This window comes from Tachypleus tridentatus, chromosome 6 (genome assembly GCF_004210375.1).
Source record: "Tachypleus tridentatus isolate NWPU-2018 chromosome 6, ASM421037v1, whole genome shotgun sequence".
NCBI lineage: Eukaryota > Metazoa > Arthropoda > Merostomata > Xiphosura > Limulidae > Tachypleus > Tachypleus tridentatus.
In genome coordinates this window covers 34,954,814-34,968,952 of record NC_134830.1, presented here as the reverse complement: position 1 = coordinate 34,968,952, position 14,139 = coordinate 34,954,814, and the positions used below count along the sequence as shown (strand labels likewise).

General features: G+C 33.0%; 1 protein-coding gene and 2 non-coding genes across 11 annotated transcripts in view; 2 read left to right on the top strand and 1 right to left on the bottom strand.

The window, feature by feature from the left end:
- LOC143252231 (tRNA methyltransferase 10 homolog B-like) overlaps positions 1-14,139 on the bottom strand; it is a 196,995-nt gene that overhangs the window by 170,407 nt on the left and 12,449 nt on the right. The window lies entirely within an intron of this gene.
- On the top strand, positions 5,420-5,490 carry TRNAG-GCC (transfer RNA glycine (anticodon GCC)). Its single transcript has one exon. It is a non-coding gene; the product is annotated as a tRNA-Gly (tRNA).
- On the top strand, positions 11,106-11,176 carry TRNAG-GCC (transfer RNA glycine (anticodon GCC)). The gene has a single exon. It is a non-coding gene; the product is annotated as a tRNA-Gly (tRNA).

Sequence of the window (14,139 nt, the reverse complement as noted above, 5' to 3'; positions counted from 1 at the left end):
GGTGCCTTCTCTCTAGTCTTACACTGCTAAATTAGGGACAGCTAGCGCAGATAGTCCTCGAGTAGCTTTGCGTGAAATTCAAAATACAAACAGACACGCTGGTCACTATACAAACAATAAATATGAGGTCCAGTCTTAGTATCTTCAAAAACGTGTCTACTGAATAATATAGAAGAATAAATCATTAGAATCAACTGCTACATACATATTCTCCAAATCCTATAGATACGTAGCTTCACCATGGTGAGTGATAGACAACTAAAACCACCAGAAATATACATTATGAACTTATTTTACGGTATAAATACTTAAAATTAACATCAACTAAGAACAAAGAAAGAAAACACATCTATTAGTATATTAGAAATATGTTGTTAACAATTTGGTTTGTTTGAAGGTAAGCACAAAGCAACACAATGAGCTGTGCTCTTACCCACCGGGGGTGTCAAAACCTCGTTTTTAGTGTTGTAAGTCCACAGACGTGGGTTTCGGGTATGACTTCAATCTCATTGCTGTCAGTATTTATTGTTGTCAATATATATATTGATATTATTTTTTCCTTCTTCTTTACCTTCCATATTATTTAACATGTTAGCTACTAACATGTTAATTTATTTATTTTTCTAATATCTAAGATACGTAATACAAGAGAGGATTCAACTATGAAACTCTGTTAAATGTAAAATAAAACAGACCGAAGATGGTAGAACTTTTTTTTTCCTTTTTTTTTTATAACAGTACAACGTTTCGTCCGCACAGATACGGCCGTTTTAAGTACAAACATTGTTTTCACCAGAAAATGTTAAATTATATGTGATAAAGAACGTACCACAAGAAAGAAGAAAAGCTCCTCTCTACATCTGTAACTGACAACACATACTCGATACATCTGATACGAAATAAGTAAAAAGAAGATAATCTCGAATAATAAGAAGGAAGAAAATTACAGCCGTATTCTTCTGTATCAAGAATGTTTTTATGAACATATAGAGGATGCTTATATTTATAAAGAAATTTTCACGTTAAACATGATCTCATAATAAAATTAAAAATATACTTTGCAGAGATAAGCTTACAATTACACATTTGTAAAAGCAGAAATTTAAATCGTACAATTAAAAACATTTGGTGGAAATTCTCACTACACTGAATTTTGTAACCGGTTAATCGTGTAATCGTCACAGCCCTAGAAAATACTCGCTTTGCATGCACCATTCCCGTCAGTTGAAGAACTGTGACAAAACAAGTTGCTAAATAATATTTTGCAAAAGGATATTTTTAGAAACTAGCTTATCAAAAAATGTTTCCAAATTCCTTGGCAAGCATTGGTTGGTCAGTGGTAGAATGCAACTAGCCCGAGTTCGATTCCTAGCCGATGCAACAACATTTTCTTTTAATCCACTATGAACCCTAAAATATTTAATCTGTTAACAATAACCTACGTCAGTACTAGTTTTTCAAACTGTTTAAGAATTCTGTCGAATATTATTGATAAACTTTCGTGCCGGCTAAAAGTACAAGAATGAGTATCTAGATGTATTTGCTCAAAATTAGGAGTAATACTTTCATTTCTTGCTTTTGAAGTTCATATGTCATGCTGTGTTGAAACGTTATGTGTATGTTACGTGACGCCAATGTAATGGATACTGACTGACTGAAAATACAATATCGTATAGTGGCCCTCTATCGGTAATCAACGTCTGAACGTTCGAATTAGAAGTCTCTTCATCCAATTATAAATTAACATCCCAGCGGTTTGTTTTTGTAGCACTAACTCTCATCAGTCCAGCTATTTAGTTTTGTAACATGATGTATGCCAGCGAACAGTCCAGGTAATGTGGTGACGTCACCAATTTCGAGCTACCACCAACACGCTACTTAGTAATTAATTACCAAATTTATGCTTATTTTAGTTTATTATTCACTATTATTATTTTGTATCTTTTTCAACATCAAAGTCACCGTGTAAATAACAGGATTAACCATCATGTTATAACTTTTCTACGGCTAAAATGGAAATCATGTTTGGTTGGACGGGAATTCGAACTCGCAACCATCACATGACGAGTCGAGTACCCTATCCACCTGGACATGCAGGGTTGTTAAAGGTGATACATCTCTACAATTATGCATCAATGCAGACAGGAATATGTTATGCAACAATAGATGAACGAACCCATGTCAATGTATCAGAGGGACTAGTTCGGTTTCTTGAACTCGTAACGTTCTGAGCCATACAACTAGAGGGCTATCTGCGCTAGCCATCCCTAATTTAGCAGTGTAAGACTAGATGGAAAGCAGCTAGTCATCACCACCCACAGCCAACTCTTGAGCTATTCTTTCACCAACGAATAGTGAGATTGACCGTCACATTATAACGCCCCCACGGCTGAAGGTGCGAGCAGGTTTGGTTGGTACAACGGGGATTCGAACCCGCGACCCTCAGATTACGAGTCGAACGCCTGAACCCACCTGGCCATGCCGGGCCTGAACTGAATGACCAAGTCAAAAGCCACAAGGTTTAGTCTTCATTACTTTAGAACAATGTCCAGGGCAAAGACAACCAGTCGACTTATACTGCTACACTTAGCTGGACAGTAGAAATAACTGTTACTTTACTAGTACGCATCCAGCTGAAAGTATGTAATATGTGCAGACCGACATATTAACAACTAAGTTAAGCTCAATCTAAATATATACAATGTAATCAGCAAACTCTTCATTTTGTTTTTCGCGAAAAGTTTTTTGTTCTACACTTATATCCTGGAACTTTTGTTCTTGTCTTATATTCCAAAAGACAAATGTATTCAGAAACCAGCAAAATTATTATACGAATGGAATTCTCCTCAAGTCTACCTAGTCAGCTAAATTTCTAGATACTACATATGACTTTAAATTGGAAAACCGATAACAGAAAATGAAGATGCGCAAACAATGTCAAGCACTTGTTAGGAAGCAACTTAGGAACCTCATCACAGGACGTTATTAAAATATACAAACAATAAATAATATCAATAATCGAATATGCCAGACCAACATGGATGAAAATGTCACCAAACATAACAAAAAATAATTACAAACAACACGACATTCGATACTCAGTGTAGTATGTAAGATACTAAAGCCACTAGCCCATATTTCCTACAAAAATTAAACGAAAAGCTCTTGTAATCTCAAATTATTAGTTTTTCAATGAATCTGAACAAGAGTGAGCTATTGCCGTCAGTATCTCGCCATATCAAAGAAGAGTGAAACATGCCTGAGTTACCTCTTCCCTCATAGGAAGTACTGAAACCCGGTTTCCAGCATCAGAACTATTCAGACTTACTGCTGAGCTATTAATAAAGACAAACAGCATAAAATCCTAAAGTTTTAGTCAAAAATAAATCTGTAATACCTTTCATAAACAATAAAAATGGTTTATGAATCAATCAATAATTTTATCAGATGATACCAAAATCTGATAGTTTTAACAGTTAAGTTTCCTATAATTTAACAAAAAACAAGTGTGTTTATGAGTCTAACAAAATATTAGTTCTATCTTTCCTTGTAAAATAACTATCACTTTAAAAATAACAAACATATTCAAAAGTTTATTTGAACAAATAACAGAAGTATAATAATTATAACAAGTAAAATTATTTACGTTTTTATATTAATATACGAACCCAATAAAACATAACTGAATTGGAATAAAAGTTACAAGCAAAACTCGAACGTCCTTCTACGTAAACGGACGTTAACCACACGCACAAAAAATAAATGAAACAAAAAAGTTCCACAAACTAATGTAACCTTACAAAACTAAATCAATCGATTCATAACTCGTCATTGAGTTATATCGGTTTCTGGGAATTATACACTTGGCCAACAGCCCTAGAGCAAATTGTGTGTGTGAGAGTTTTAACATAGCCACAGTGGGTGCTGTATGCACCGAGGGGAAAGAACCTTTAATTTTAACGGTAAATCCGTACGCCTACTGCTGTCCTATGAAAGAACAAGACCAAAGTAACTCGGAAATAAAACGACTTGGACTCTTCTAGTGGTGGGCTGCATATTATATGTGTTCTATTTTCTCTCTAGACACCAAAACCACAACAGGCTACCTGCTGTGTCCACCGCGATAAACCGAACGCTAAAATGTAGCGTTGTAAACACTTAAACTTACCCCTGTAATGGATTCACTGTAATGAATCTAGTCTTCTGTAGAAACTGTAACACTGATACTATAAATCTGAATTATTATACAGACACACTGGTCATTATGCAAACAATAAATATGAGATTCAGTCTTAGTATCTTGAAGAACGTGTCTACTGAATAATATAGATGAATAAATCATTAGAATCAACTACTAAATATTCTCTAAATCCTATAGATACGTAGCTTCACCATGGTGAGTGATAGACAACTAAAACCACCAGAAATATACATTATGAACTTATTTTACGGTATAAATACTTAAAATTAACATCAACTAAGAACAAAGAAAGAAAACACATATACTACAATATTAGAAATATGTTATTAACAGTTTGGTTTGTTTGAAGGTAAGCACAAAGCAACACAATGAGCTGTGCTCTTACCCACCGGGGGTGTCAAAACCTCGTTTTTAGTGTTGTAAGTCCACAGACGTGGGTTTCGGGTATGACTTCAATCTCATTGCTAGTTAGCTACTAACAGGTTAATTTATTTATTTTTCTAATATCTAAGATACGTAATACAAGAGAGGATTCAACTATGAAACTTTGTTAAATGTAAAATAAAACAGACCGAAGATGGGAGAACTTTTTTTCCTTTTTTTATAACAGTACAACGTTTCGTCCGCACAGATACGGCCGTTTTAAGTACAAACATTGTTTTCACCAGAAAATGTTAAATTACATGTGATAAAGAACGTACCACAAGAAAGAAGAAAAGCTCCTCTCTACATCTGTAACTGACAACACATACTCGATACATATGATACGAAATAAGTAAAGAGAAGATAATCTCGAATAATAAGAAGGAAGAAAATTACAGCCGTATTCTTCTGTATCAAGAATGTTTTTATGAACATATAGAGGATGCTTATATTTATAAAGAAATTTTCAACTTAAACATCAAAAAATATACTTTGCAAAGATAAGTTTACAATTACACATTTATAACAGTGGAAATTCTCACTACACTGAAATTTCGATATTTAATTATATTTGTGGTAAACGCACGCTTTATGAGACGTTCTGGGCCTACCACTTCTGATTATGTTGAAATTTTACTGACCTGGCCAAGAAAATACTTGCTTTATGTGGGCCATCCCGTCATGGCGAGTAGTTGAACTAACTACTGAGACAAAAACAAGTTGCTATATAACACTTTGCCTTAGGATATTTTTAGACAATAGCTTATCAAAATACGTTTCGAAATACTTAACGAAGCATCGGTGGTTCAGTGGTAGAATACTCGCCTGCCACGCGGGTGGCCCGGGTTCGATTCCCGGCCGATGCAACAACATTTTTCTTTTGCACCACTACTAACCCTGGAATATTTCGTTTCTTAAAAATAACCTGCATTTGTAACAGCTTTTCTATCTATTTAAAGATTCTATTGAATGTGAAACCAACACCAATCGTCGAATACAATTGATACACCGTCGAAGGGTAAAAAGTACAAGAATGTGTATCTGTAATCCTTGGTGATCCGAAATTTCTTTAATTCCTGACTCAAATCTTATCATTAAAATTAGGATTTAAATTATTAAATATATTTACTCACTATGAAATTTAAAACTTACGTTTTAATCCAGTGGACTCTCAGGTTATACCCGGTAAATAATTATAAAGCTTGAAATTTTTATTTACCTTTTATATTAATTGTCACGCAAAAGAGAGCTCAGCCAACATATTTCCGCGAGCCGCACAATATATATCAAAAATTCGCGATTGGCCACTCCTGGAATATACTATAAGAAGAAAGAAAAACACATCACTACATTTGTAACTGACAACAAATACCCAAAACATCTGATACGGAATAAGTAAAAAGAAGAATTACAGCCGTATTCTTCTGTATCAAGAATGTTTTTATGAACATATAGAGAATACTCATATAAATATATATGGGTGTGTGTAAACAATATGATGTCAATCGAGTTTCCAAGAGAAACAGCACAATCCTTAACGGAAGGCATAAACACTATTTACATCTTCTATGAATGTGGACTTTAATACACTGAGGAAACAAAGAGAACGTACTGTTGGTGTGAATGTGCATTTGAAAATTTGATACTTTTCGCTATGATATAGGTCCAACTTATTTCTCTTTGGTTAGCTTGTGTTCAGGGTTACTGGCGAGGAATAGAATTATCCAAAACCAGTGTAACCCAATAACACATAACACGTTTATCAAATTGTAGATGGAATTGGACCTCCCTTAAACTTAGATTTCGAAATTAAACAATTTCCAGAGAACGAGGTTGATTTATTAAACAAAGATAACAACAAAATTAAAGTTTCAGAAACATACAAAACTATGTAATAATACTGCTATATCTGCAGCAGTCCAGCATGTGAGACAACACTATACAATAAACTTACGCGACTAACCATACTTTTAAAACATGACCTCAGGTGAAAATGTATTCAGTGGCATCACGTTTTGGTTATGTTCGTTTCTTTGTCGCATTTCGCACAAAACGACACGAGGGCCATCCACAATTTACAAATTATAATTTTAAAGAGACAGACAAGAAGGAAGGCAGTTAGTCAACAGCACCCATTGCCAACTCGGAGGCTATTTTCGTAAAACAAAATGTTGGGATTTGACCGTCACCGGCTCCAAAGTGCGGAGATAATATTTTGAAAGGAAGGAGTCATTAATGGAGCACGAACCATGGAGCTTTTGACATAAAGTCTGTCATGTTAACCACTGCATGAGTCGGCTCATCATCTCTTGAACTCCGATTTCTTAGATCCACAGCAGTATACTGATTACTAGACAGTATGCGTACGTTGTTTGTGATATCCAGTGACCAAGGCGAATGCATTACAATGCATCAGTAGCAATTCATTTCTTCATATGTAGCTTCATTACATACTACTATCCTATACTACACTACTACTTATAACGTTTGGTATTAACTGAATACTTTCCATTGTTTCTTACACTTAGTAAAATTGTTTCGCGCTGTTAATTTAGTATAGAAATTCAGGACTAACATAATCATCATACGCTAACTGAACCTTATGAGATACTATATAGGATTACGACCGAAAATGTCGTATACAGTAAAGTATCGGAACCCAACAGATGATTCAATGTATTCTAATCGTTATCGATTTTTTTATCTGTAATAATTTATGGCATCATATACCTCTAGCTAAAGTCTCATATAACATTGCCTTCTCTAACATCCAAACTATTTACTCTTAGTTTCCAATCTGTATATTTAAATTACTTTTTTATAGGAAGTTCTTATTAAAGCTAATGTACAGACGAGTTCCTTACATTCAGTACAAATGAATCATTAATAAATCCTACTAACAGGATTGAACAACAACGAAGCTGAACAACTGATTTAAAATAAAAAGTTTTTCTTGTACAACAAGATATATAAATATGGTCACCTGTCTGTGTTCTTTCAACAAGAACAACGATGTTCCAGTCGACTGTTTCTTTAACGATTACATATATGTCATGGTTTATACGAAACTAAATAAAATAGTACTGGAGTAAGACAAGCATTAATACATCTCTCTAACAAAGCAAATTCCTTTACAAAAATCAGTGGTCAAATATTTATCTTCTATACGAATGGCCAAAGTTCGATTCAAGGTCAATACAATTATTTCCCCTTCACCTTTTACCTAAGAAAAAGCCTCCCGCCCCTCAGTGGCATGTCTGCGGACCTACAACGTTAGAAAAAGTTTCAATACCCTTGGAATGCAAAGCACAGATAACCCATAGTATAGCTTTCTGCTCAATAACAAACACAGAAATAAAATATTTATTTATACAAAGCAAGGAAACACAAAATATCGTAGATTTGTTTCATTTCGAATACAGTTTTAAGTTCAAACTTACTATTCTATAATAAACAATGATTAAATTAAATTTAATTGTTTTAGTCAATTTTTGTACCAACTATACTGTGACATTTTCTCCATCTTGTACACTTAAGCAGCAGTTTAAAATAAAACACATTTTACTACACAATTACACCTTCCAATCAATAATTTTAGTGATCGATTGATATTTAATTCAGAAAATTAGACACTATATTCAAAGTCAATATATGTCCTGAGTAAAGGTTTATTTTGATTTTTTTTTTACCATCTGAGTCTGTATAGAACGTTCATGCTCATCCATAAAAAAATTTGCCATCGAAGAACAGTCACCTTGGAAATGTGTCTTTTAATTATCAAACGTTTAAATAATTTATTTTGTTTTAAACAATAACACACGCACCAGCTACAAAGTAACATGTGTAACACCCTACTTCTAATAACCTTCATCATTTAATAAGAAAAGAAGGAAAAACTTCTCAACATGTCATTCTAGCATTGCTGTTAATTTTTAAAATAATCAGACACTTCGTTATATATTGGGTTGAGGAATAATTCGTGAGCGTTTTGTTCAAGTTAAAAAAATATATTCATAAATGAAACGCTTTCGCAAATTATTTCATGTCATTTGGTAGATAATTTTTTGCTCTAATAGATGGTGTGTTTGATTTTCATATGTCTTTAATTTTTGCTTTCATTTTCAGCTCATTAAATGGAATGTCAAGTGGACAAAATCGAGCATTTTCGATACCATCTGCTTTTCGCATTTAATTTCTTGCAATTTCGTTTACAACAATGCATACTATATACCTAGGTATTACATGAAATAAAGTATCATAATAAATGTTTTGGGTGTAATGTGTTCATGCATTGAAGTATTGTATAGTCTTGCATGTAATGCTTGAATGAAATTATTTAAAAACGCTCACGAATTATTCCTCAATCTAATACATAATATATAAAAAAAATAGTGTAATAAAATAAACATAATCGGATATATCACAATAATGAGGATCAATATTTTATATCAAAACGATTTTAATGTCGTTACAGACTGGTCCATGGCCTGGTGGTTAAGACGCTCGACTTGTAAACCAAACATGCTCGTTCTTTCAGCCGTGGGGACGTTATAATGTGATGGTAAATCCCACTATTCGTTGGTAAATTAGGGACGGCTAGCGCAGATAGCCCTCGTTTAGCTTTGCTCGAAATAAAAAAAAAAAAAAACAAACAGTAGTCAGGAAGGAATAAAAATTTTAGTCTTAACCTTCGACCCAGAGCTAACACACAAACAAGCTAAGAAAAATTTGGAAACGCAAAAATTATTCACCTTTATAAATATCAGTTTACACCAGACTAACCGTCAAAATACTACTATTCAACATAATGCTTATCACACATCACCTTGTGGTAAGCTTTTAGGGTATTTATTTACTTTATTCATGTAATACGTTTAGTGAGAAAAAATTATCTAAATATTTCAACTTGAATTTAAAATACAGTAATATGACAAATATATTGAAAACAATACACTTATCTGTAATCGCAAATGTGGCCTCCAATGTTTGTAGTGTGTAATGTATGCAATTGTTATTACATTTATAGTAGTAGAGTTAAGACGATATTTTATAGTTGTATATGTTGTTTTCCTGAGGTTTTTTAGCAAATATTCAATGTGGCATTAGAAACGTTATTACAGAACTATACCTCCATTCACAGAAAAAAAAAACACCTTACGATATAACGTTAAAAAATCATAATATTTAGCTGTATATATGTATCCCTATGTATACATTCAGATTATTAACACATATTCTTCCATAAGTAGTCTCATTCTCGGTGCATCAAAAGCAAGTCTAAAAATTTATAATATGAAAATCAGGTGTTGGCACTCGTTATGCACAACACAAACAGCCCATTGTGTAACTTTTGTGCTGAGAAATAATTAAAGAAATTTTCAAGTTAAACATTATGTCGTAATAAAATTAAAAATATACTTTGCAAAAATAAGCTTACAATTACGCATTTGTAAAAGTAGAAATTTAAATCGTACAATTAAAAACATTTGGTAGAAATTCTAACTACACTGAATTTTCGACATTTAATTATCTCTGTAATAAACGCACATTTTACTAGACGTTCTGATTATGTTGAGATTTTACTGATGTAGCCAAGAAAATACTGGCTTTACGTGCCATTCTCGTCATGCCGAGTAGTTGAACTAACAACTGAGACAAAACAGGTTGCTACATCACATTTGCTTAAGGATATAATTAGAAAATAGATTATTAAAAAACGTTTCAAACCACTTTAACAAGTATCGGTGGTTCAGTGGTAGAATGCTCGCGGGTGGCCCGGGTTCGATTCTAGGTCGATGCAACAACATCTTTCTTTCGATCCACTATAAACCCTGAAACATTTAATCTGTTAACATCAGAAGCAAGTCTAAAAATTTATAATATGAAAATCAGGTGTTGGCACTCGTTATGCACAACACAAACAGCCCATTCTAAAGCTTTTGTGCTTAGAAACAAGTAGAAAAATTTTCAAGTTTAACATTATCTCGCAATAAAAATTAAATCACTACACCTGTAACTGACAACACATACACGATACATCTGATACGGAATAAGTAAAAAGAAGATAATCTCGAATAATAAGAAGGAAGAAAATTACAGCCGTATTCTTCTGTATCAAGAATGTTTTTATGAACATATAGAGGATGCTTATATTTATAAAGACATTTTCAACTTATACATTAAAAAATATACTTTGCAAAGATAAGTTTACAATTACACATTTATAACAGTGGAAATTCTCACTACATTGAAATTTCGATATTTAATTATATTTGTAATAAACGCACATTTTATAAGACGTTCTGGGCCTACCACTTCTGATTATGTTGAGATTTTACTGATGTGGTCAAGAAAATACTGGCTTTATGTGCCATTCTCGTCATGCCGAGTAGTTGAACTAACAACTGAGACAAAACAAGTTGCTATATCACATTTGCTTAAGGATATTTTTAGACAATAGCTTATCAAAACACTTCAACAAGCATCGGTGGTTCAGTGGTAGAATACTCGCCTGCCACGCGGGTGGCCCGGGTTCGATTCCCGGCCGATGCAATATCATTTTTCTTTTGCACCACTACGAACCCTGGAATATTTCGTTTGTTAAAAATAACCTGCGTTTGTACTAGCTTTTCTAACTATTTAAGGATTCTATTGAATGTGACACAAAAACCAATCTTCTAATACAATTGATACACCGTCTCGAGGTTAAAAGTACAAGAATGTGTATCTAGAAACCACATATTCCTGTTCGAAATTTAAATATATATTTTTATTTCTTGCTTTTGAAGTTCATGTGTCATGCTGCGTTGCAGCCTATGCAGTGCTCAATTCTACTCGTGATTATTTGATTGAAGTCATGACACTAAATAATGAAACGTTATGTTATGTTACATGACGTCAATTTAATGGATATTGACTGACTGAAAATACAATATTGTACAGTGGTGAAAATGATTAAAACAGGCAGGCTTGGGCCCTCTGTTAGTAAAATACATCTGAACGTTCGAATTTCAAGTCTCTTCATCCAATAACAAAATATAAATTAACATCCCAGCAACTTATTCGTTTGTTTTTGTAGCATAAACTCTCATCAATCCAAGTGTTTAGTTTTGTATTCTCAAGACGGCTGGTATGGGTATTAGCACTTTAATTAAAATAAAGTAAAAAACAACGTTTAGACCTTCTTAGGTCATCTTTCGTTTAACAAAGAGAAAGTTTGCAACTGATCGTTACCAAGAACATGTCTTAGGGACGAGAGTGTAAATGGGTACAGGATCGTAGGGGGCGTTGCTGTTAGGTTATTAAATAATATCGGTATGAAGGTGTTTCTTTGTACTGGTTTAATTTTAATTGTTGTGTAAGTAGGGTTTCTTTGATTTTGCATTTATATTTATTTCCCTACTTAGTATCTGGGTGTTTTCTATGGTTACGTTGTGTTAATATAATCTGCAGTGTTCCAAAACATGTGGTGTTTTTATGTGTTCTTTGAATCTGGTTTCCATTTTTTTTGCTTGTTTCTCCAATATAAAAGACGTGGCAATTGTTGCACTGTATTTTATAAATAATGTTGATGTTGTGTTTGTCAGTGTAGTTTTTACATGGTATGGACTTTAGTTTTTATACCTGGTTTTTGAGTAAATTTGGTGTTTACTAGAATGTTGCGTTGTGTTTTATGATTTTTCCAAATGTTGGTTATTTTTTCACTGATATAGTATGAAGCAGTGTAAAGTTTTGTAGTTTATTGTTTCTTGGGATTTATTATTGTTTGTTTGTTGTTGATCTGGGTATATTGATGATGTTTGTTTCTATGTATGATTTGTTTGCTTGTTTTTGAATTTTAGGCAAAGCTACACAAGGGCTATCTGCACTAGACATCCCAAATTTGATAGCATAAGACTAGACTAAAGGCATCTAATCATAACCATCCACCACAACTCTTGCATTTTATAAATAATGTTGGTGTTGTTTTTGTCAGTATAGTTTCCACAAAGGAAGCCAACTTGGGTTGACAGTATCATAATAATGTCACCATGGCTGAAAAGGTGAACATAAACTACAGTTGCGGTGACATTATCATTAAAAGTTCGAACATTTGTTACAACTCTAAACTCTTTATCCTTGTTTAAGAATTAGCCAAAGAGTGCATGTATTTTAGGGCATAACTGTCACTGACTTGGATGTAGTTCAAATATACAAACTCAAAATGGCTATGAGAAAGTATTGTTTGCATCATACACCAAACACTTTGATTGTACCATAATGGCTTATAAAATTATAGATGAGAGCAAAACTTGGTCAAAATTTTGGTACAAAATTTCATTATTAAAGCATTAAACTAAGTCTTATTTTAAATGGAATTTAACTGATGAAGAAGATTGGATGTTGGGTAATGTTACTCCTTTTACCAAGGAAAGTGGTAAAGGTTGTTCCACTAGTTATAGGCTTATTACTCTTAACATTAAAGGTGAGAAAGGTTTTGAAGTGTGTAATAAAAGATGCTATGCAGAGTTATTAAAGAAAGTTCAAATTTTTTTTAAAAAAGGTTTCACAATAGTAAAAAACTTTGCCTTACTAACCTTCTGACATTATATAAAGAAGCTACTGCTTCTGCAAATGAGGGTGATTGTATGAATTTGGTGTATCTGAATTTTTAGAAAGTCATTAACAAGGTGCTACATAAAGGACTCACTAAAAAAATCAACTCTATAGCTGTGTGGGATAGATTAGCTCATTGGCTAAAAACACTGGCTGGATGGAAGAGAGTTCAGTCAAACTGCATTAATCCCACAAATGGGAAGACTCAGGGCTCCATATTAGGACATTTGCTCTTTTATTTTATTTACTCAATAGCATAAATAAAGAAATTGTTAATAAACTATTATAAATTAGCTCATTGGATAAAAACACTGGCTGGATGGAAGAGAGAAGGGTGACAATTAATGGAGTTCAGTCAAACTAAATTAATGTCACAATTGGGATATCTCAGGACATTTGCTCTTTTATTTAATCAATGACAGAGATAAAGGAATTGTTAATAAAATACTGCTGATAACATTAAACTTTTAAGTACTGTTGACTATGAGGAAGATGCTGCTACTATATAAAAAGACTTAGATAATTTGGTGAGTTGGCCAAATAGATGAAAGATGGTCCCTAATTATAATAAATATAAGATAATACATATTGGATATCACAGTTTTAATTAGAAAAGTAATTTTGATGAAAATATCTTACATTTATGAAAAAAAAAGAATTTTCGTGTTCTGGTTAATCAGTCTGTTCAGTCATCCAAGCAAAAGTGCTGTTACTAGTGGCAAAGAAAATAATATTTTAAGTTGTATTTACAAAAATACTGAAAACAAATCCAAGGATATTATAATATTACTGGTTAGGCAACATTTGGAGTATAAGTTCAATCCCAGGCTCATTACTTTAGAAAGGACATTAAACTGCTCGAAATGGTTCAGAGAAGGACTACTAAGATTACATTTGGAAAGGAAGGATTGTCATACAAT